We start from the raw sequence: 24,548 nt of genomic DNA, 5'->3' as shown, positions 1-24,548 counted from the left end.
CCTCCCACACATCCAGTCCTCCACACAATTTTACGAATGGGACAGGGTCGACACCTCATTACATGGTTATACAAATCAAGCCGAGACCTAACACCCCCACTGCTGATGCCTCTCCGAGCCCTATGGGAGGAGGAAGCGGGACGACCCTTTCATGACAGCGAATGGGACAGGGCGTTAGAATTCCCCAAAAAAGTATCCAGGAATGCCCGCTTTAAGAATATCCAGTTTCACATCCTACATAGGGCTTACCTGACGCCAGCGCGCCTTCAACGCTTCTATCCCGACACTACCTTCCTTTGCCCTCGTTGTCAAGCGGGGGATGCTGCCTTTTTCCACATGTTCTGGACCTGCCCGGACATACAGAACTATTGGTCATCTATCCACTCGACACTCGGGGATCTTACTGGGCTGACCCACTTGACTACCTGGGAGGGATGCACGCTGGGTATACTGGGGCGGAGGAAGCGACACAAGGTGCCGATGCGTTTCGTCTTCCTAGCCCACCTACTGGCCAAACGCTGTATAGCCATGCACTGGCGATCCCCTACCGGTCCCCCGCTCGCGGCTTGGGTAGGGGCGGTTCTTAAATGGGCTGCAGCCTAGGAGGACGCAATACGGGAGGAGGAGGCCAAAGGTACCCGAAAAACCCCAATCTCTCTAGAATGGGCGCTCCTACTACATCAATTCAGACAGTCCCAGGCCCCGGATGCCCCGGTCACCGACATGCATACCTCCGACCCCGTGTCGCCCCACATGACGCAGGGCCCCACAACGGGGGATATCCCCCATTGTCCCCCCACACCACCCTTAAGCCAGTTGGGTCCCTCCCTGCTCCCCTGACGTACCCATCGGCTCCTCACACCGGATTGCGCGCACGCTCATCCCCCCCCTCGGTGGGAGGCAGCAATACTGTAGGATGGTCAAGGGCGGGCTCCGGACATAGCCTTGGCCACATCATTCAGAACTTCATGGCACTCCCCAGTTTGGCTCTCCTCCCCAGTTTTTACTTTACTGGCAAGGAACTGCTACAGTACAGACCGCATCTACACAGAACAAGACACATACATGCTTTCTATATCGCAAATGGTGTAATTCGTTACTCATGTAACATGCTCATTTCCACGGAATGTGGTGTATGTATGCTTATCTTCATAAATGCCAATAAAAAGAACGTTCACAAAAAAATAAGTCGCATTTTGAATTCGGCAGAGGGTTGTTTTGCCATTGTCCTGAAGTTCCTTGCACATTTATGCCAACAGTGCGTAGTTTTATGTGAAAAACAACAACATTTGGAATGTAAAGTTTAAGCTATTGCTGTTGCATTATTATTAGCAACGCCAATAGCTCAAACTTTCAGTAATGCGAGACCTATTGCATTGCAAATGCTTGTTCTTCAAAGAAGTCTTTCGAGTTAAAGTGACTCCTCCTCTTGCTTGCCAAGCGCATGGTCATCGACACCATTGTTAGATTGTTTTTTTCCAGCTGTTGGATTCGGTCATGTGCTTCTCTGCTCTGGTCGACACTGTCATAAGGATTCTTTCCTAATACCGTCAGTATTGTTTTTGATCGAATTCAATCCATATTTAGAGGATAACTTTTTTAACACTGATTTTGTGCGGGAGACCGGATTCCATCATGCTCTTTGGAGACTTGATTCCATCATGCTCTTTGGAGACTTTGCCCCTCTGGGCCAAAATTCTCTTCTACGTGTTTTTTAATATTAAAATATCCAAAAGGTGATGGAACTGACACCTTTTAAATGTTGTCCTTACTGCCATTCTACATTTCCAAATGCTGATTTACACAGGGTGTGTAATTCATGCCTGTCTCCTGGTCAAGAACAAACCTGTGAGGCCTGTAAATCATTCAAGTTAAAGAATACTCTACAAGACAGGAAAGCCAGAAGACTGCTAATGTATTGACGCATTATCAATGAGACACAAGACATTTTCGGTTCAGAAGAGCCAGAAAGCGAAATGGAGGCACATCCATCTGCTGCAGATGAGGGTAAATTCTCTCCAGAACCGAGCGCCGATTCAGAAGAACAAGAAGATATCCTCACATCAGGGCAACAAACCATGAGTAAATTGGCCCATCGAAAACCACAGACATTACAGAAGTCTGATGTTGGGCCTGCCCTGCCTTCAGACCATGGTCGGTAACGATCTGCTGATTCCGGAAAGTCTGGCCTCGGCTCAGCTCTGAAAAAACAGCCTAAAGTCTAATGTTGGGCCTCCACTCCCTTTAGGCCGAGTTCGGCAACTATTGGCTGATTCCAGAAAGTCTGGCATTTGTGCGTATTTGAAAAAACAGCCTAAAGTCCTCGGTCTGAAACTGTCTACCTCAGAATCCTCGTTCTTGGCACTGAAAAATTAAAAAGCAGACACGTCTATATCTTCAGAACTGAAACCCTTGAATCCGAACTCTGGACTCAAAACGGAAACAATTCGCTCACAAAAATGCAGGAGAAAAGAAACTAATTTCGGAGTAGAAAAAGCAACTAGTTGTGCATTCTCCACAGACTGTACAACCAGTAATTGAGAAAATAAATTAGCAACTAGATTTTCGACAAAAACACTCAGTAATCCATCCTGATACAGAAAGAATACCCACCAGGCCCCCTCAAGAGCATGCATAACCTGTTAAAAAATAACTATCTTTTTCAGGAGGCAATGGACATTCCTACAAAAAAAGAAAAAAAAGGATAAAGCCATCAGTCCACTTTGCTTTAGTCTTCCTCCACAACAATATGAACACACCATCACCACAACACTCTCCAGTTCATAACCACATACATTCACCAGAAGAATCATTACATCTTTTACAGGGGATGGATGATGATCAACAGTCAATACCACCACAGGATGACTGGGATACAACTGATAAAGATCCACAAGATAATACAGATCCCGATCTTTATACATCTAAACCCTCCCCACCAGATGATACCGCTACATATCATGACCTTATCAGTAGGGCTGCAAATTTCCATAAGGTACCATTATATACTGAAGAAATAGAGGATGATTTTTTATTTGAGACTCTTTGTTTAACACAAAGATCTACACAGTATCTTCCTATGTTAAAAGGAATGCTCAGGCATATTATGGATATATTCAATAACCCTGTCACACCTAGAATTATCAGTCCTAGAGTTGATAAAAAATAGAAGTCTTCTCCAGCTGACCCTATTTACATTAGAAGTCAACTTACACCAGACTCTTTGGATGTGGCTACTGCTCGCAAAAGATCAAACTCCCAAGCAACTGGTAAGCTCCACCACCAGACAAATTGAGCAAACGTATAGATGCTGCAGGAAAAAGGGTAGCAGCTCAATCATTGGCGGATTTCTAATTCTATAGGCCTATTATCAAGATATGATAAGGCACACTGGAACGAAATGGAAGAAATTTTACAACATCTACCAGAGGAGGATAAAAAGAGGGCATATCAAATTGCATCAGAGGGTGAACTTATTTCTAACAAATATTAGATGTGCCATTGATGCTGCTGAAACACCTGCTAGATTAAACACTAGCCGCATACTAAGAAGACATGCCTGGTTAAGAGTATCTGGTTTTAAACCAGAGTACAACAAAATTTACTAGGCCTTCCCATTGATGGAGAGCATCCTTTTGGACTGCTGGTAGACAATCTCTTGCAAACATTTTTTAAAAAGTCAATGAGACTGCGAAATCAACGGGAGCCCTACAAACACAATTTCAATGGGGCACTTTTTGTCACTTCTCATATCACGGAGAATCAAAAACAACCTCCACTGACACATACACCTCCTATAATAAAGCACAAACTCAAACAGCTTCTCCTAGAGGATATTATAGGGGGTCCTACAGAGGAAACAATAATAGAGGTAAACGAGGTTTTAACAAAAACAATACCTCCACCAACACCAAGGCTTGACTCACCTATCATCCTCCCCAATCACACAACCCCTGTCAGGGTAAGACTACAATACTTTGTTACCGCATGGATAAATATCAAATCCGATCAATGGGTGTTGGATATTATCCTACATGGTTATTGTCTGGAGCGCACATCAACACCTCCAAATATTCCACCTCACACTCTCAGATCATCAACAGACCATCAAAAGCTACTCAAAGAGGAAATTCAAGCTTTACTGAACAAAGGCGCAATAGACCTAGTGCCACAACAACAAGGCACAGAAGTCTATTCCCTTTACTTCCTTATACCCAAAAAGGATGGAGCTCTAAGACTCATATTAGACCTCAGACCTCTAAACAGATGCATCCTTTCAGAACATTTTCATACGGTCACTCTTCAAGAAGTCATACCACTTCTCCAACAGGGAGACTTCATGATTGCATTAGACCTAAAGGATGCAAATTTCACATTCCAGTTCACCCAGCACACATGCAGTACCTCAGGTTTGCCTTTAACAGACAACACTTTCAATTCAAAGGTCACCTCAGCACCCAGGGTGTTTACCAAATATCTAGCAGTGGTAGCAGCCCAGTTGCGAAGGCAAAACATACACATCTTTCCATATGTAGACGACTGGCTAATCAAAAGCAACACATCACAAATGTTTGCAACACACACAAACTACAATAAATTAACTCTTCAACTAGGTTTACAATACATGCAGTAAAGTCACACCTGTATCCTCTTCAAATTCAGCCTTACTAGGGAGCCATACTGAATTGTCAAACATGAGTAGCCTACCCAAATGCAGCCAGGATAACCTGGTGCCACAGTTTCAACCTGAAAATCATGCATCAGTGAAAACAGTTATGTCTCCCAGAACCATGGCTTCATGTATAGCCACAGTACCTCATGCCAGACTCAATGTGCGCCCTCCACAACAATGCTTAATGCAACAATGGTCTCAAGCGGAGGGTCAATTGGGAGATCTAGTGTGGATCAGCTGCCAAGTTTGCCAATCGCAGCAATGGTGGAACTCAAAAATCTAATACAGAGATGGCTGTTTTTAGACCCAGTTCCACAAATAACCATAACAACAGGGGCACCAATGACTGGATGTGGAGCGCACTTACAAGAAATGACTGTACATGGGCATTGTACACACAGTCAATCCCTTCTACATATCAGTCACCTAGAGCTGCTGGCTGTTCATCTACTGATCAAAGGTTTTCTTCTTCACCCAATAGGAAACATAGTACTAATCAAAACAGACAACATGACTACCATGTATTATCTGCAAAAACAGGGGTGATCAAATATCCATAGCTGTGTCTCATAGCACAGAAGATTTGTAAGTTTGCTCTACAACCCAACATTCAGTTGGGCGCACACTACATTCCAGGAGTTGACAACAAATTGGCGAATCTCGCCAGCAGGAAACTCCAACAAGTCCATGAATGAGAACTCAATATACAAGTCCTACACCCATTCTTCCAACAATGGGGACTACCACACATAGACCTATTTGCAACACCAGAAAATGCAAAATGCCAAAACTTTGCCTCCAGATTCCAACATCCTCAGTCCAAAGACTATGCCCTATGGATCAGTTGGTCAGAGATATTTGCTTACGCTTTTCCACCTCTTCCCCCTGCTACCATTTGTAATTCGCAAATTAAGGCAGGCATCCCTGGCGCTCATGCTAGTTGCTCCCACATGGGCCAGGCCACTTTGGGACACAATGTTACTAGAGTTATCAGTAGTACCACATCAACTACTACCCAACAGACAAGACCTTCTCACTCAGAACCAGGGAGCAGTAAGCACACACATCCCAGATCACTCAGTCTTGCAATTTGGCTCCTGAGGGCTTAGAATTTGGATATCTAAATCTACCACAAGAATGTAAGAATATCTTAAAGGAAGCAAGAAGGCCCACAACACGGGCATGCTATGCAGCTAAAAGGAAGAGATTTGTTCGTTACTGGCACTCTAAAGACCTTGATCCACTAAAGGTATCACCTCAAAATATTTTATGTTACCGGCTTTATTTACAAAATGCAGGGTTAGCTTTTACTTCTATAAAAATACATCTTATAGCTTTAGCTGCATATCTTCAAAATAGAGAACAAACCTCTATATTCAGAATTCCTTTGATTAAAGCTTTTTCACAAGGCCTTAAGAATTCAGGGTTCTCCCAACCCCAGTATGGAACCTTAATATTGTACTGACAAGGTTAATGGGTGCACTATTTGAAACACTGCACAAATGCCCTTTACAATTTTTACTTCACTTCACTCAGAAGAGTAGGAGAAATTCAAGCACTAACTATAGAGGACACTTTTTTTTCAAGTACATTAAGACCAAGTTGTTCTAAGAATGAATCCAATTTTCTTTACCTAAGGTAGTATCGCAATTTTACATGAGCCAATCCATTGAATTGCCTATATTTTTTCCTCCGCCAGACTCGGTAGCAGAAAAAGCGTTACACACATTACATGTTAAAAGAGCACTAATGTACTATTTATATCGAACACAATTATTTTGGAAGACTAAAATATTTAGGGCATTCTCTAAACCACATAAGGGTAAAGCAATTTCCAAATCCGGTATTGCATGATGGATAGTAAAATGTATCCAAGCCTGCTATGCTAAAGCTAAAAAAAACTCTACCCATCCCACCAAAAGCCCACTCTACACACACAAAAGGTACTTATATGGCATATATGGGAAATATTCCAGTAGATGACATATGTAAAGCAGCTAAATGGACTACTCCACATACATTTACAAAACATTACTGTGTAGATGTTATGGCACAACAACAAGCTAATGGTCCAGCAGTACTACATACATCATTTCAAACAAATGCACCCGGCACAAGTTAGTCACCGCTTATAAGAGGAACTGCTTTGTATTCTATGCTAGTGCAAAACCAACAATTGAGGGACAGAATGCAGCACAGTGTCATACATTCACCCCACTACAGAGATTTGCTCTCCATGCCATTCCAGTTTGAACCCAGCCATATGTAAAACAGTCTTTATCCTGCGCCCAATGGGAACAGTCCAGCCCGAACTGCCAGGCCAGTGTATGAACTGGGGTGGCGAAGTGAGCTAAAGAATGATGATGGATTCAACCCAGATCAGTGACTGGGGGTTAGTGTTTGAAACGTTTAAGCACTCTGTCCATCATCTCATTATGTTGCTTTGTATTCTATGCTAAGCTTGTGTATCTACCGTCACACATGCTACCAAACGGTGAATGTTACCCTGTAAGCATCTTTGTGGCATGTAATGCTGTAGATTCACATGCATCCTTCCCGGTGACTTGTGTTTACTGCATTTGTGTACATTACTTATCACATTATTACATGGTCAACTACATAGGATACACTAATCTTTCACTCCATCCTCTCCCGCGAATGGAAAACAATCTAATAATGGAGCCGATTACCATATGTACTGCAAGCAAGAGGAGGAGTCACTGTACCTTGTGACTTGAAAGACTTCTTCGAAGAAAAACAACTTCCAAGCCCAACATTAGATGGTGAACCTATGCTTCAGCATGTTAATCTACAGCACTACATGCCACAAACAGATGCTTACAAGGTAAGGAACATATATATATATATACATATATATATATATATATATATATAAGAGAGATGTATTGTAATAAGATGTTACTTTAGATTTTTTTAAACATAGAAATTCACTGAAAAAACAAAGATCAAAGTGGAGATATACATAGGTGATATAATAATAACAAAAAAAATACAGTTTAAAAAACAAAAAATTCTATAATGCCAAAGTACTACAATTATTTTTTAAGTGGGAGTAAAGTGCTGTGCAAGAAAATGTAAAAGTCTTGTGCGCTAGGACCACAATCTTCCCAGCTTTTAGGAACAAGCGTTACACTTTTGAGAGGTAACGCTGGAAAGGGGGACATTGTGCCGCGGCTCTTTCCTTTACTGTAATAGTTCTACTGCTTTGACCAGTGCCATGAGCATCAATAAAAGTGAAAACAACTGGGGGGAGGGGCTGACTGCTTTGAATTTTGTGACGTCAGCTTGCTGTCACCCAAGTAAAAACAAATAAATAAATAAACTCCAGAAGTGAGGAAAGCTCGTTCCTCAAGTTCTAACTTTCTTTTTAGGTCTCCGCCTACCAGACAGCGCAGCTATCAGGTATGAGAAAGACACTTTCAGAAAATTGACCTGGGGATGCATTCCACCTGTGGCTTAGTATTGGCTTTGTGGTTTGAAACTCAAATTTTCTGCCTTTCAATTTGCTGGCTTTATTTGCTTTAAGCTGTGCAGCTCGAGTTCGTACCTCCCCATCCTAAAGCTGTGTTTACAGTATTCCAGGAACTCGTTTTCTGTCATAAATAGCCCTTCAAATCTTGATGTCATTATGTCACATTTGCTGGGCCTTCAAAGGCTGAGGTCAAATGTCAAGCTTTGTTGTTGTGGGAGCCTGGTGTTTATTTTGCTTATGACTGACTTTAAAGTGAGAGCATTTATAGGAAAAGGGAATACAGCCTTTTTTCTCCATGGAGCCTGCTTGTGCCCTCTTAATTTTTTTATTTATTTTAGACATAGCCATCTCAAAAGACATCTCTTTATCTGCACAAAATATTTCCAATTTTTTTTTTTTAATTCCTCTTCTTTTGTGAATCCATTTAATTTATGATGCAGCCTTTTTAGAAACGAAGTATGAAACTGCATTTCAGTCATAGGGTGATCTTTGGCAACTTACACTGTTTACGGCCCATTCCCTGTCAAGCACAGGATAAGATCTTTTAACAGGAAAGGCTCAGCCACATTGTAACACAATTTAACAATGCTTGGTTTTCACTTTGGTGTGTAAGCATATACTTCATTTATGACATATGTGGCAACTAGTTTTGGAGAGTTGGATAAGTCTGAAGGTACTTTCTACGAAAGCTTTTGTGTTTATGTTTAGCGACATAATAACTATGTATTCTGTCTGCAACTGTGCCCTTTTTGAACACATAAATTACTGGATACAAACGATTTCCTTATATGTCTTTGCAGGCAATAGGGTCATGATTTCAATGATGCAGCAGGTGCAGGTGCACAGGTCCAAAAGGTTTAGGAAACCCACTGAGTACGGTTATTGTGATATTTTACTACTAAACAAGCAGTCACAAGTGCAGTTACCTAGCAGGCACCAGGGTCATTATTTGAATGGTGTAGTGGGGCAGGGGGCAACATCTCTAGTTATTGCTGTATTTTACTACTAAACAAGCAGTTGAGTGCTTTTTTTTGGTACTTTTGAAACCACTGTACCCAAAGTAACACATAGCTTAGAGCATCACTATAACAAAAGCTGTAAACCTATTAGGGTTTCTGTCTACCTACAACTTGTGTTACATTCAGCGCATTTATATGACACGTTTTCACAGTTTTTGTATGGTCTTAAAATGCTTCTGAATCTGGACACTAACACCGTAGCAAAAGCATTCTTCATTCTATAACATTAGCACTTCAGCCGTTGTAAACACAATATAAATACTTATAACTTACTATATGGTATTGCATACCAAGCATTTGCAAAGCCAATAGGTCTCGCCTATGCGAGATTTATTGGCTTTGTCAATTTTTTCTTTTAGCCAATGCGTGTTTAAAAAGATATTCCTCTGGTGCTTTCCCCAGAAGGATAGTTTTCTTCAGTGTTGTGGGCCAACCATTTGTATCCTTTGCACTACAGAGGTAATGCGGTGGGTGAGAACAGTTTGTCCGCTGTATTAGGGGTTAATAACACAATGTATGCCTCTTATTCGTTTGTCGTAAAAGCAAAATATCTGCATTATTTTGTTTTAATCAGTAAGTCACACCCATGTCAGGTGTACTAAACAAATGCTCAAAGAGAAAGCTTTTGGAATGTTCGGGAGAGCGAGTGTAGGATACCGTGTAAGGTGAGTCAAATTTTGAATGAAAATAAAATGGTGTGGTGTATCACTTGATCAAGTGATGCTGAGCAGACAGAGACCGCTTGTACTGCCAAATGGGAGTGAAAGTTGATACCTCAAAAATCAACACTTGGTACTAAAGTAGCTCACACAGGTGCAGACATGAGAATTGTAAAATAATGAGAAACTAGTTGGAGTAAAAGCCAAACACCTACTGTGCTGTTGGGCAAAAGTGACCTCTGGGTTGCAACAGAAGACGTGCATGGGAAAATACCTGAAAACAACACCAGGTTAGAATAGCTTGAGACAGCGACAAGAATGAGAGTCGAGAATTTTTGGGGTATTCACCCACAATATTACAGAGAAAATCACCTTTATGCAAAATAATAAAGGGACACTTGGCATTAAAATTGAAAGAGTTAAAAGCCTAGTAAAACCAGTAAATAAAATTCAAAATTCATTGATTAGGGAGGAGGAGCCAAGATGGCGACCGGAGCAGGCGCTTGAGCGCCCGGCTCCGTCGGCCCTTGGCCTCGGACTATCATCCTGATTCCTATCCTCGCCGATTTTCGAGGTGCACCGTGTGCGACGACGCGCTGACCGCCCCGCCGCTTTCCCGGAGTCTTAGCCCGCCCGGATGCCGGAGTTCTTGGTGCCTTTGTTCTTCGCACTGGACCCCTGCTCTGTTGTGGCCTTGGCCGGCCCCCTGGAAGCTCCGCAGTCACTGGACCCGCTGGCGCAAACCTGAGCCCCGCGGTCCCGATCCCGCCTCACACCACGGACTGTCGCCAGATGAGCCGGGGGAGAGAAGCCCGGACACCTCCTGCACCCTGCACCTGACGGGCTGGAGCTATAGGGTAGGCCCCGGTGTGGCGGGTCTTCTGGCCCGCTCTGTGGACCGCGCTGTGGGAGGCTGCTGACCCCCTTCTTCTATCGCCTGGTTGGCGGCACAGAGCGCCCGAGGGAGGGGAAGCGACTGTTGGCTTTCACCCGTTGCGGCGCAGACCTGATGGGAATTGCCTCCTTGTAACGACCCCCCCCTGGCCACTGCACCGTTCAGCGGTAAAACATGGCGTTGCTTGCCTGCCTGCTGCTGGGGGGGGATGCTCCGGTCTCGCCCGCTACCCGCCTCGCCCTCCCTCTATCAGACTCTAGCTCCACAGTGCCGTCCCGGATTGCTGCCGATGTGGGGGCGCAGCTTCCGCTGACATGCGGCTCCGTTCTGGCTGCCCTGCGGGACTTTCGTCTGCAATTGTGTGCTGGCTTGCAAACACTGAGTGAGCGGTTCGACTCCATACTGTCGGCTGCGGGTCGCGAGCGCCCCGTTTGTTATCAACAAGACATGGGTCGGCCGGCGCTTCTGTCCTCTTGCGGGGCCGCAATGACGGTGTATAACCGTGCTACGCTGGTGTCTGCAACTGGCTTTCCCGGCATCCAGGATCAATCGCTCTCCTGCTCAATTGCGGATACTTTGTTTCCCCGTTCATCGCGGCCTGCCTTGTTGTTGCCTGCCCCACCGCGCCCGCAAGAGTATCCAGCTGAGCGACACCTGACGTCCACGAGGAATCGTTCTCGGTGGCCTACGGCTTCTTTTAGGTGGAACTCGTGTACTTTACAGGCCAGGTTTGGATTTTATATGGTGCACAAGGGGACCTCAATAGCTGATCGGCGGCCATTTTGTGACTCTACTTCTCCATCCTCTCCCCAGCGGCCATATTGTCTTTGTCTGCACGGGATGCGGGGCCTTCATGTGGGGGCTGGTCTAATCTTAAGCCCGCGATCGGGCCAGGGCTAGGTTGAGTTATATCACCATGGTTTCACGGCTGGACTGGACTCGGACTGGAACTGTTTGCATATGTTGTGCGCACTCGTCGCGAATTGTCTGCCTTCATTTAAATTGCTGTGACACGTTATCTTCACACGATCGCTTTTGGGTATAGTGGGTTTTCAGTGTGTGGAGGCGTGGCTGGCCGGTGGTCCCGGGCGCTCCGAGGTTACGTGGGCTCCTCCCCGCTTTCTTTCTTCTGTGTTTTCTTATTTTCTTCATTCTATTCCTACTTTCTCTCTCGTCTATATTTCGGGTTCATTGGGCGACAGGCACTATGCTGGGGGGGGGGGCAGGCCGTAGCCTCCGCATTGGTGTAGGGTGGGGGGGTAATTCACTGTTTTTTAGTTCTATGGGCCTTTTTCTTCTATGTTTCTGCGCTATACTTGTTTCGATTCGGGGTCCGGGTGTGGGGTGGATTGAGTGGGGGCGGCTTTGGAGGGGTGCGTATTTACTCATGTGACTATCCTGCTATCTAACTGCACCGCCTCACTGTTTGAGCTTTTCTATGGTCGTTTTAATGATGCTGCTGCTCTCCTGTGTGGTGAAGCCATCTTGCGGACTCGAATCTCCTTGGTTCTATCCTTTACTGACCTTTTTCTCGAAAAATTATTTTAAAAACCTTAAAATTAACCTTCACTTCTCCTTTCCCTTGTGTCAAGGATCTCTCCAGTGTATACCTCGTCAATCGTAGCTAAGCTTGATCATCAATGCACAAGGGATGTAATGTTTGACTCAGTGCTTAACCGTATTGTGGCCGGCCGGATGGTTGTAGGCCCGTATTTGTTCTTTTACTATGCACAAATAAAGGTTTTTAAAAAAAAAAAAAAACAAAAAAAAAAAAATTCATTGATTAGGTCTTAAATCACATTCATTATGGAGAAGGGCATATGAAACACTGGCTATTGCACTTGACCTTACAAAATAGGGAGAACTGGTGCAACCAGGAATACCAGTGGTACATATTATGCAACCGTATGTCAATGAAAAAAATTACAATCAAGCTACCCAGAAAGGATTGTCAGGTCTCAAACATTAAAAGGAACTGTTTATTGTAGTAAAAGAATTCTGATTCCCAACAACATGACATAAGACAACCTTGGCCGGATAGAACATGTATGACAAATTTGCAGACTACTCTGCTACTAAAATCATCACTGTCACCCAGTTACACAGATCATACTGATAGACAGCACTACCAACAAAAACTGCACCTGAACAACCAGTACCAACTGCGACCCGGTATCGCTGCAATTTCTGCAAACCTTTTCTGTGACATAGCTGCGACAAGCTGTCTTGGCACGAAAATGTCCCTTGCACAATAAATGGGTGTGCATCCCTGCTCTCAGTGACCCAGCTGCTTGTGAAATGGGTATCCTCTTTTTTGGTTGGACCAGCTGTAACGCTAATCAAACGTGCACCGAGGCCTGGGCTTGTCTATGGTGATTGTGTAGGGTCCAGAACCTCTTCTGTAAACTGGAGGACCGTAGCAAGCATGCCTTCCTTATTGGTATAGGACTGCTATCCACGTCCCAAATTGATGACATGAAGCAGATGTGTCAGCATACCAATTTATGTGGATTTGTAATACTAAACAGACCTTTTTTCTAGTCTGGCCTCACATGTATAACGTTCTGCTTAGATGTGACCACACTATTTGTGCTGACATCCATTGTACGTGTATCGCGAATGTTTATAAGGTATGGATGGCAGCAAGACAGTGTTGTGATGAGAGACTCATTCCTGGCCCGGTGGGATCCATTTTGAATAGTCCCTGGACTGAAAAGGCACATGATGGGGGACGGAATACAGCTTCCCCAGACAGTGGAAGTGTACTACCTGCATTCCTGTAGCTGAAGGAACACCAGATGTGTGTGGAAGGATGGAGACGGGGCTCCCCATAATAATTGAATGAGGAACTTTTAGCAGCGGATTGCTGAATAGTTTCTAGTGACTGCCATTTGGTTGATGGTAGGGGAGTGGGGGTGAGTTAGCAGATTTTGTTGTTCGAGGTAGGGGAGTCTGTACGCAGGGCCTGCCCTTTTGTCCTTATTGCTTCTTCAGGAAGGCTGATGACATCCAGGTGCATTGTTCCTAGATTGGATACGCTTGCTTGGAGTCATCTACATAATTACCTGGTTAGAGAGCAACCAACTTGCAAAAAAACAGTGTGTCAGCACTGTAGCCAAAATAAAATTTTAAAAGGAGCTGCCTAAACAGGTTCCTAGACTTTAGACAACATCACTTATCTGGAGAATTCATGTAGACGTTGGACTTAAATCATCCCACTTAGTTCCAATTCTAAGTTCTTCTTGACCATGAAAGGGAGTGCGCAGCAGAGTGCTTGAGAGCTGATATGATTGGGGGTTGGAATCTGCAGGACAACCAGTCTCCAGAGGTGAGAATTTCTTCCAGGGGAGATTTCCTATTGTGTGAAGCACCCAGAAGACCTGACAAGAACTGTGAAAGGGGTCACAGGCCCTACCTGCATGGTCCATATGCCGAACTGCCATTGGAAACCCTATCACTGAATCTCCATTAATGTGTGTAGTATTTTGTTTTGCTGCAGTTTCATAGTACTTCTCTTTTCATTAAGACACCCACTGGCTGGACCATGAGTTATTGCATCTATTTGTTTGAGTTTGAAGTCACTGCCCCCCACACTCTCTTCTAGAGAAGCCTGTGACTGCTCTAATGGGGGCATATTATAGAAGTGCCCCTGGTGCGCAATAGGCATTTGCACCCGCCTTGCGTGCCCCCCCCCCGGGGCTCTTTGGTACTACAGAAGGGAACCGCAGATGCTTGTGCGTCCTCTTCTATAAAACCGAAAGCGCTGGTGCAGATACAGCACCAGTGCCTACTCAAGAGGGTGTTCCCTAATTTGCATGGGAGCATGGCTCCATGCAAATGAGAAAATCCCTTTACCTCTGCGCCCACGCCGTATTGCAGATGCGGTCTCAGAGGCAAAGAAGCTCTCAGGAGGTGAACTTAAAGTGCCCCACCTAAAAGGTAAATGCTCCCTCTGATTGCAGCCCTCTGGTGGGGGTAGAGGGAGTACTATGAGCCTCCAGACATCCCCATGCAGGTGAGTGTAGTCACTCACAGCACCTGCCTGCAAGGTGATCTCTAATCCTCTTTGAAAGTGCAGGCAGGTTGCCGCCTGCACTGTAAAAAGACAGAGCAGCTTCAAAGCAGCAGCTTTGTTTTTCACGTGGGGGCAGCGCATTCATCCAAATTTGGCGCATTTTCCTTGATTGTGCCGGGGGCTCATTTTAAAAGGAGCGCTTGGTGCAATCAAGGAAAATGTGCCGTATGTGTAATACGGCCGCTGATGGTCAAGTGCAGAAAGAGTGAACTTGGTACAGTTTGCAGAGTCACAGTAAACTGGACCACAGGACACCAGACACAAACCATCCCAAGCACCACAATTGTGGCCGAGTAACTCCTGTCTGCCCTCTAACGATTTTCATAATAGGGAACATTTTTCTTCAGTTTATATTTCTGCCAGTTAAAATATTGTCGGTAGTTTTCAGTTATATATATGGCCCTGTGTCTACCAGCCTCTGGGAGCAAGATGCCACCTATATGTAAAGGCGAAACTTTAAAATGTGAGAAAATTAAACTATAGAGTTAACTTGTATGGATGCCATAAAACTCCCTATTTAACTTTTCTCCCAGTTCCAATTGTCATATTTACCGACTGCTGGCATCTTGCTCCCAGTGGCCTATAGATACAATGCCATATTTATAACAGAAAAATACAGCCATTTGAGTTCCCCCCAATCTCATTACATTGCAAGCTGCCTTTGAGTAAGAGGCTGGAGCCTCGAAACACGCCAGGCAAAAATAAGTTCAATACCGGAATGCAAATACTGGTTTCTCTTTGAAAGTAAAACCGGATGGTTTCATCTGCTGTTGTGTGCATCTTTGAAGCTCGGGCTTTTGTTGGAAATAAATAGAACGCGGCAGCCCTGCCGTGGAGGATGGCACTATCCCAGGAATGAAATGGAGAGGCTGCGTGGTTGGAACTATTCTACACTCGGTATGCAGCACAGCAGATGATGCAAATACAAACCGGCTCAGCATCCTGGGGCCTACTAGAAGTAAAACATTGCTTCAAGGATGTGAAAGACTAAACAGAACCCCCTGGAGGGGGAGATTTGCTCTAATAGGGACCACAAGTCCTAGCATGCATTAATAAAAAGCGCACTTAGCGAGGCCCACTGAGGGTCAGTATTTAATGAGAGCATGCAGCCAAATAGTCAGTTAGAGCTCACTGTCGAACTTTCACATTGCAAGCCGCCTATGAGTAAGAGGCTGGAGCCTCAAAATGCGTCAGGCAAAAATAATTTCGATACCGGAATGCAAATGCTGGTTTCTCTTTGAAAATAAAACTGGATGGTTTCATCTGCTGTTGTGTGCGTCCTTGAAGCTCTGGGCTTTTGTTGGAAATATATATATATATTTATATTCACTAAAAAAAACAAGGGTTAAAGTAACGTTATAGTTAGGTGTGATTAAAAAACCTGTTTTTGTTTATAATAAACGTAAAAAATCACTGAAAAAAACTAAACTTAATGTATTGTTATAGTTAGGTGAATAAGTCAGTGACAACATTAACATGTTGAACTAAAAAAAACATAGAAATTCGTAAGTTCTAGTTAGCAGAGCTAACTATAACTTGCGCCTCGCCATGCACTGCCTATGACCTCACATATTACATCCCTCATGACAAGTCCTACGACATCATTTATGACATCACTGATGACGTCTCAAACAAGGCCAAAGTTATTAGCAACACAATTTTTTTTATACCCTATGGAACAGTTGACAGAACTATAACTATCCAGTGGCGAGGTGATTTTTAGGTCTCGCCTGACCCAGCGCATGCGCTGGTCTGCCGAGACTCTTTGAGAGGGCTCCAAAAAGTGCTACCAGGCCAGCCTAGAGCTACAGGGCATGTGCGCGGGCGCGTGTGCCGCGCTTGACCACGATTACTTTCACTTTCGCGGCCGCTTTGATGTTTGATCGCGATCACTTTCACAGCTTTTGGGACCTTATAAGTATTTAGTTATGCAACTGTTGCATGGCTAAACACTTATAAGGTCCCAAAGGCGAGACCTATTTGCTATGCCAATGCTTGTTAGGGTTTAGTGGTGAGTAAGGTTATTGGGTTGTAAGGGTGTTTTTAGGGTTTAGGGTTGGTTGGGTTATAGGGTGGTAAAGGTATTTTTGGGTTTAGGGGTAGGTAGGGATATAGGGTGATAAGCGTTTTTGATAATGGGGCGTTTAGGGGAGTTCCCCCCCCAATTAAATAAAATTTTAATTATTGAAAACATATGGGGAATTTGAGGGGTCTCCCCCCAAAAACAAAAAACAATTCTATATATATTTCTCTTACCTTATTTATACTTACAAGCGTTGTAAAGGCAGATGCGTAGTAAATGTATGCGATCTAAAAAATACATTGTAAAAGCATGCGTTGTAACGTACAACCCAATATAAAACGTCTGCCAGTACTAGCATAGGTCCCTTGCAACATTCCTCATTATTTCAGCTACTTTGCTTCTGTTTAGTTCACCACTGACTGCATCACTGCACTTTTGTTGTGTGTTTCCCATCTTTCCTTTGAGCTTACCTAGACCCTCCGCATTAATGGATTTATGCTGATCCCCACCTTTTTGTGGCTTCAGCTGGACATTGTTACTCTGTCTGCGTCTTGGGCCTTCAATCCTAGCTCCCTGATAAATACGAATGGCAAATTGCTCATCTGAAATGAGAAAGTGGTTCACTTTATTATTGAAAACAAATCATATTTGCACGATATTTGTCTTGAGAGCATACTGATATTCCTGTACTGTGTTATTTTTCAAAAGAGTACCAAGCCAAGGTTCCATGAATGTCCTTAGGCAATATCCAGTGCCTATCCTTAACCAGTGTCTCCAGTGTGTCTCCCTTCCACCATTTATCCCCTAGTTCCCGGGATATTTTCCCATACTATATTTTAAATGGAACAGGTGGAGGAGTGTAATTCTCAGCAGGTCCCATTTTGTCAATCTAAGTGTTTTCTTCTAATCCTGGCAAAATATTCCTGCTACCTGTGGGACACTTTGAGGCTTCATCCTGTTTCAGGTTATGGTCCGTTTTGTAAGAGTAGTCCCTGCCAGCAAGACAAAATAACATTAATAGGCAGCCTGCCCTGTGCTCCATTCCTAGTGCTTACCTCACAAGGGTATTGATCACAAGAGGAACAGCTTCACAACAAATGAATGCCTGGATATCTAAGACCTGTTTTAAACAGAACTTTGAACGCAGAATTTATAGGTTGTACGATGGTACAACGCAGGCAATTACTTTGCATACCTTTGCCATGCATTTTTTAACACGCTTGTTTTTACCACGAATATGCATTTAAAATGCAGTGCAATACCACACATTGTTTTTAGATTTAAAAACAATATATTTGTGGGGGGAGACCCCCACCCACCAACTAACATTAAATGCGTGGTATTGGCATGCGTTGTAAATGCATATTCGTGGTAAAAATATGCGTGCTAAATAATGCGTTGTAAAGGCACAACAAGGTAAAAATCTCGCTGTAAAGGCTATTTCCCAGTCTAAACTGATTGTCAGTGACAGTAGTCCAAGCCAAGTTCAAGATGTCTTCCCAGCAACAGAGCTAGTAGTATTTACTTTCAACTGTTAGACAGCTCTAAGTATCTACGATTCCATATCAACAGCAACCTCAACCTCAAAGTCCACATAGCTAAGAAAATGAAATGCATGGAACAGTTCTGGCAACTTCAAAACGACATTTAAGCATGGCCAGAGGGTATGCCTCCCCGGCTGTGGTGTGGGACTGACACTTCTCTACATGAAAAATAATTATATTATTAACTTTCTTTTAACTATAACAGGACAGGTACTACAAATACATAATGTAACGGTATTCAACTCACTAAACACAAAGTGATGGCAGGGTGAGTTGCCTTGTCTGCAGTCCAAGCGTGACAATCCTGTGCATTTGTTTTTGCAGCTGGTAGATGGTGGTGGGTGTTGTAAGACTGCAGGAGTTGAGAACACCATCCTTGAAAAGCATGTACATGTTTTTGATATGAGGGATCTTGGCAATAGAAGCTGGAACCATTTTTCTTAGTTGGACGCCCATTTTATTTGATCACTGCAGATGGCATTTTAGTTACTGGTTTAGTGTTACGGTGAGTGGGGGCGGATGATGAAGCATGCCAGTTTACCCAGTCAAACTTCTTTTCTGCGCCAGTTAGGATCCATACAAAAACAGTGGGTGCAAGCAAATTATTAGGGCAGTAAGACTGAGCTTGAGCGCGTTATTTAGTGAGTTCCGCGCACCATAAACCATTTGGACTGATCGCAAGAATTTGAGGTTTTTTAAAGTCCATGTTAAGTGCAGCTTCTAGACACGTAATCGCTGTTCATCACCTGTTTCAAGCTTAACATCACATATAGACAAAGGAACATCAGGAAAGGTAGCAATACAGAGGTTACAGAACTACAGCTGAAAATATTGCTCTGTAACGATGTTCCAAAAGTACAGCAGAAGACTGGTTGACTTAAATAAGGCAAGATCAGAGCAAGGTGAATGTTACACAGTGGATAGAAGAAGATTCTTAAAAGAGAAAGGAAATAATACTGTTCCAGCAGGGGCAACTCCTCCGCTAAGGCGGAGAAGAGTCACCCCACTGGTCTCAGAGCAGGAAAAAATAAAATGACAATAACCTCATTATTATCATTGTATTTTTCTTCACTACGGGCTGGGTTAGGGCGGGGTGGGACTGGTGTCAGAGCCTGTGAGGAATGGTTCATGCACACACTAAGTACACATGACGGTTTAGCCAGCCGTCTTGGCCCGGCCATACAATCATGCGCACTTTGAATGTTCCCCACCAGGCTGTAATACACAGTATGGTGGGGAACATGCACAGGCTCCCTGTTCCCATCTGAGGCAGAACCATGGGGACTCAGACCAATCACAACGTTGCATTGCACCCTTGTTATTGGCTTAGGGGAGCCTGTGTGCTTCCGGGACTCGTCAGGAAGTAACGAAGGAGGAGAGAATGGTGGCCGTGAGGAGGTGTTTTTTAAAAATTATTTATTCCCCCCCCCATCGCCCACCCTGCCCCGCCACCTCCTTTACCTGCCAGCCGCCACTGTGTTCCAGTCCAGCAAAGTGTATGTCAGCTGCTCATTTAAAGAAGAGGATCATAAGGTGCCATGATGCAACCTGTATGGGTCGAGGAATCCTACAGCCTTAGTGTTACGTCATTTTTGCTGGCCAAACTTAATGAGATCTGTACAACAATATATGAAAGAATGTGTTGTGTTTTCAGAGTAAGACTACTCTTTATATCAGATCTTTCCAATTCTCAAAACTATACAGTCCTGTGGGTTATTTTTGACTACTTTTCCAAATTAGCGTATTTTGTACCTTAGAGGAAATTGCCCACTGCTGCAAGGTTGGCCAGACATTTTGTAAGGAAATACTTCGACTCTATGGCTTACCAGAGAACATTATCTCTGACAGAGAATCCCTATTTTTCTGCCAATTCTGGAATACCTTGCTCAGTACACAGTCAAGTACAAGTCCCAGAGGTTCATGTCTTATTACAGTGTTTACAAAAGAGTCAAAGAGTAGCCATTTGTGATCTCCTATCAGCAAAACATGAGTATAAGAGATAGATATTTTCAGTCATAGAAAGCATGCAGTGGGACATGGGCTGTCGTTATCAATATCCCGCCTACTGATTCCTGGTTCCAACCCTACGTTTTCACCACAGTTTGTAGGTTCCTTTTAAATTTAAATTGCCATGTGATTGGAAACTCCATGCTGTCTTCCATGTATATAGACTAAACCCAACCCTGTGGGAAAGTTAATTTGCTCCCAAACTATTCCCATTGTAGAAGTACAAGGGCAACCAAAATTTGAGGTATAGGCAACTCTAGACTCCTGCATTAGAAGAGGGTTCCTCCAGCACTTCATTGCATGGAAGGGATACGATGCATTTGACAGGTCATGGGAGCTGGCTTTATTTGTGTGTGCACCCTGCTTGGTAAGATAATTTTACTTTAAAAGTGACGTTAAATACTGGCGCTCCCTCCCACTTACATTGTTGGGAAGAGCGGCCCTTTTTAAGATGATGGTGCTCCCAGATTCCTCTACCCTCTCCAGAATACACCATTCCCGGTCCCTTTGTGCTACTTTACGGCAATAAACGCAGAGGTGACTGCACTATTATGGGACGGAAAGGCGACCCGGACAGGGGCGAACAAATTAGTGTGAGGTTGGTATGATGGAGGCATCGCCCTCCCCAATATAAAAATCTACTATTGGGCATCCCAATTGACAGTCATTAATCAATGGCTTCATGCACCCCACGACGAACCCGCCTATCGCATGGATAGACATATGTTGGAATCTGCTGGGATCATGGGAACACGCTACAATAAGACCAGGCGATCCACCCTCTTAGGCCCTACGGCGCACACGGTACAGGTGTGGTTCGAGGGCGGAGAGAACTAGGGTGGGAGGGGGTCATCACACAAGCTACACCACTATGGGATGTAAAGAAGCTAGGCATGTTACGAAACACTAAAGGTTTTACAAAGTGGGACTTGATAGGCATCTCTAAAGTGGGAGACCTATGGAAAAAGGGCGCAATGATTCCATTTGACCAATTGCAGCGCACTTACAATCTAGCGCATACTGAAATGTTCCGCTATATACAGATAAGACACGCACTCACTGAAAGTCACACCAGGCACGCTGGTAGCAGAGGCATCACTGTTGGAGGATAGACTCCTAACAGACCACCTGGCAAAGAAGGCCATCTCCCTCACCTACCTTAAAATAATTAATAACCAGCCAGACACGGTCGCAGCCCTAAGGACGAAGTGGGAATCGGAGTTAGGCGACTTAGATGATTCGGACTGGCAGGAGGCGCTTGCATCCCCCAAAGAGGTGGCGATATCCTCCAAATTTAAATGAATACAATAAAAAATTTTACATCGCACATACTACACGCGCACGCTTTTACAAAAGATAGGTAGCTGCGATACGCCACTCTGCCTCTGTCAATGTGGCGACATAGGCACATTTTTACATACAATCTGGCACTGCCTGAGGATAGTAGGGTACTGGGGGGCGGTCATGCGTACGGTCTCACAAGTAACAGACGTCACGACTCTTTCGTACCTAAAGAGGTGCATTCTCGACATCTGGGAACCCACGGACCTTAACCGTGCGACTCAGGAATGGGTGACACTTGGTATTATGGTGGCAAAGTGGAACATAGCACAACACTGGGGATCCTGTCAGACCCCTACCCTCTCACAGTGGTGTCGTGACATGGACGGCATCATGGTTGTCGAAAAATCTGTTTATACCCACAGAGGGTGCCCCAAAAAATGGACTTGAATATGGGGTAAGTGGAATGCTTATCGTGGGTATATCTGTGAACCCCCACGATCAGACACGAACTCGGAGGCAAGTGACTAAAGTGGTCTACAAAAGGTGCGACCCCCTGTTGTCATCCAGGAATGTTCACTGTAGTTATTGTATTGATTATACTGGACTGAAATGTGCTGTGCCAAAACAGGATATATGTACGCATGTCAATCAGATCTACAATACCACGTTTTGTTCTTTACAAAATGGCAATAAAAATATATTTTTTTAAAAAGAAAGATAATTTTACTCTCTTTTTCCAGAGAAATTTGAAGTCTAAAAGAGGTGAGATGCCTCTATCGGGGGATGGGGTACTGTCTGGATCCATGCAAGAACAAGTGGATACCAGCATACTAAGTGGACAATGACACTGGGCTGTAGAATACGACAATTGAGAACCAGACAGAGACAAGTCGGTGGAATGTGTCAAGGACCAGTCTCTGGCGGCTGGGGTGCTATAGGTATGGACGGGCCTTCCAGGGCACAGAGAGGCAGAGGCCTAAGAAATTTGTTAGAATGCAACTAACAAGAAATTGGTCAAGCACCTGAATGGCATCGAGAAGAAACAGAAGTGCACAACTTTCATGAGTTGTATGGTGTCTGCTGCCATTAGTTTTGCGCTCACCTTTTGGCATCCTTTGTACTTTACTGTTTTTCCTTTTCCCTTTCCCTTTTCTAGTGTATGTAAGATCTTACTTGTTTAATCACTACACCATCTCTCTTACATAAGGCCTGATTGGTTCTAATCAATCAGGCTAATTTGAATCTGGCTGCCTAGATACACGTTAAACGTTTTGCAGCCAGATTTCCAAGAGAGATTGGCCCCTATGAAGTTCCAAGAGTGTGTTGTTAGTGCAGCTCATGGAGTTTTGATATCATAGCCTCATAGATGGACAGACCAGACAAGTTAAAGAGTCTTGTCAGAATCGGCGCAATAAGCATGAAAGATATTTTATAAAACAAGTCTGAGTAGTCATCCGGCCCCAGCACTATGCCCATTTTTAGGTCTAGCAGTAACCGAGGCCTTTAGATTTTAATAACATTATATGTAACATACTCAAAGATTTTCAGCGAGCTCTCTTCATCCACTTGTCTTTTGTTGTGTCATTCACATTTTCCTTCTGCTTGCTACAACACACGGCATGGGCAATGTGTCAGCCCAGTACTTCTTTGTGAGTAATGGCATTCTGTTCTTTCACAAAGAGTTCATATGCACACAGAGTAGTTCTGTTTATGCTACAGGCTACAATTGCTGGTGGGGTTTTTGAGATAAGTTTTCTTTTAGCCTTTTTTTTCATATTGGCATGGACCGGTAGCTCCCTACAATAAAGTTTTTCTTAAGCAATGATAAAACATAGTAAGTAAGCATTGGCAAAGCCAAAGGTCTGCTAAAACACCAGAGCTATTGGGTTTGCCTTTTCCTGTTAGCTTTGCAATACTGGTGTTCACCTCTCCTACCTCAATGGGGCATTCTGAATGGGGCACTTGATCTAGGTATAGCTTCTAAACTTGAGAACTCTCAGGATAAGACTCAACTTACTCCTGAAACACTGCTTCTGAACTGTAGAAGACCCTTTAAAAGGCAGTAAATGCACTAGCTATTCCTGTGTCATCCAGTGTCTGTGATCCGTCTATATTTTGCTACTCTGCTATTGCATATATCTCACTCTCTTAGCCCATAATTTATCCACCAGTAGGCATCCTGCTCTACAACACCCTATATTACCATTGTGTGAAGCGGAGTAGGGTGTGTTTGCTTTTATGAATGTTGAGTACTCTAACATGAAGCACTATCAGTGTGTGCCACAACATAGTCAATCCCGCCCTCTTGTCTACATATTCCAGCTCATTTAGCTGGATTCAAGGTATGTGTGTACCTCCATCCTATTTCCATTAGGTATCACAAGGTGTGACATTGGATAACCCAGCACAACATTTTTAAGGAATCCCAGCGTATACTTCCTTCTATATCTCCCTGATCTTCCTTCAACAAATAGTCCTTACAACATTTCTCAATCTCCTCCTTGACCAAAACATCATTTAAAAGACGTTCAGATGCCATCTCCTATTTTTATTTGTGGTTTGACAAATATATCAAGCATTGGTGTTTTACAGGTGTGATCTGATATGGTGATGTGCCCAACCTCTGTCCCAGCTACCCTGTCCATCAAAGAAGCACCCACCAAAAAGGAATCTAGCCTGGCATATAGTCTATGTTCTAAGGAAAAAAATGTAGAGTCTACCTCATCAGTGTTGGACCTGCCGTCTGTTAATCAGCTCTATAGCGGAGTCGCTACCTTGTCCCTTGGCTTAGTGGCACATGAACAGTATGTAATTATCTCTAACGTGATCGATAACAGTAAGTTCCCCTCTAATTATTATAAACCCTTCAGCCACTGT

This window comes from Triturus cristatus, chromosome 12 (assembly GCF_964204655.1).
Source record: "Triturus cristatus chromosome 12, aTriCri1.1, whole genome shotgun sequence".
NCBI lineage: Eukaryota > Metazoa > Chordata > Amphibia > Caudata > Salamandridae > Triturus > Triturus cristatus.
The sequence above is the reverse complement of the archived record's forward strand: the minus strand, read 5'-3'. Positions refer to the sequence as shown.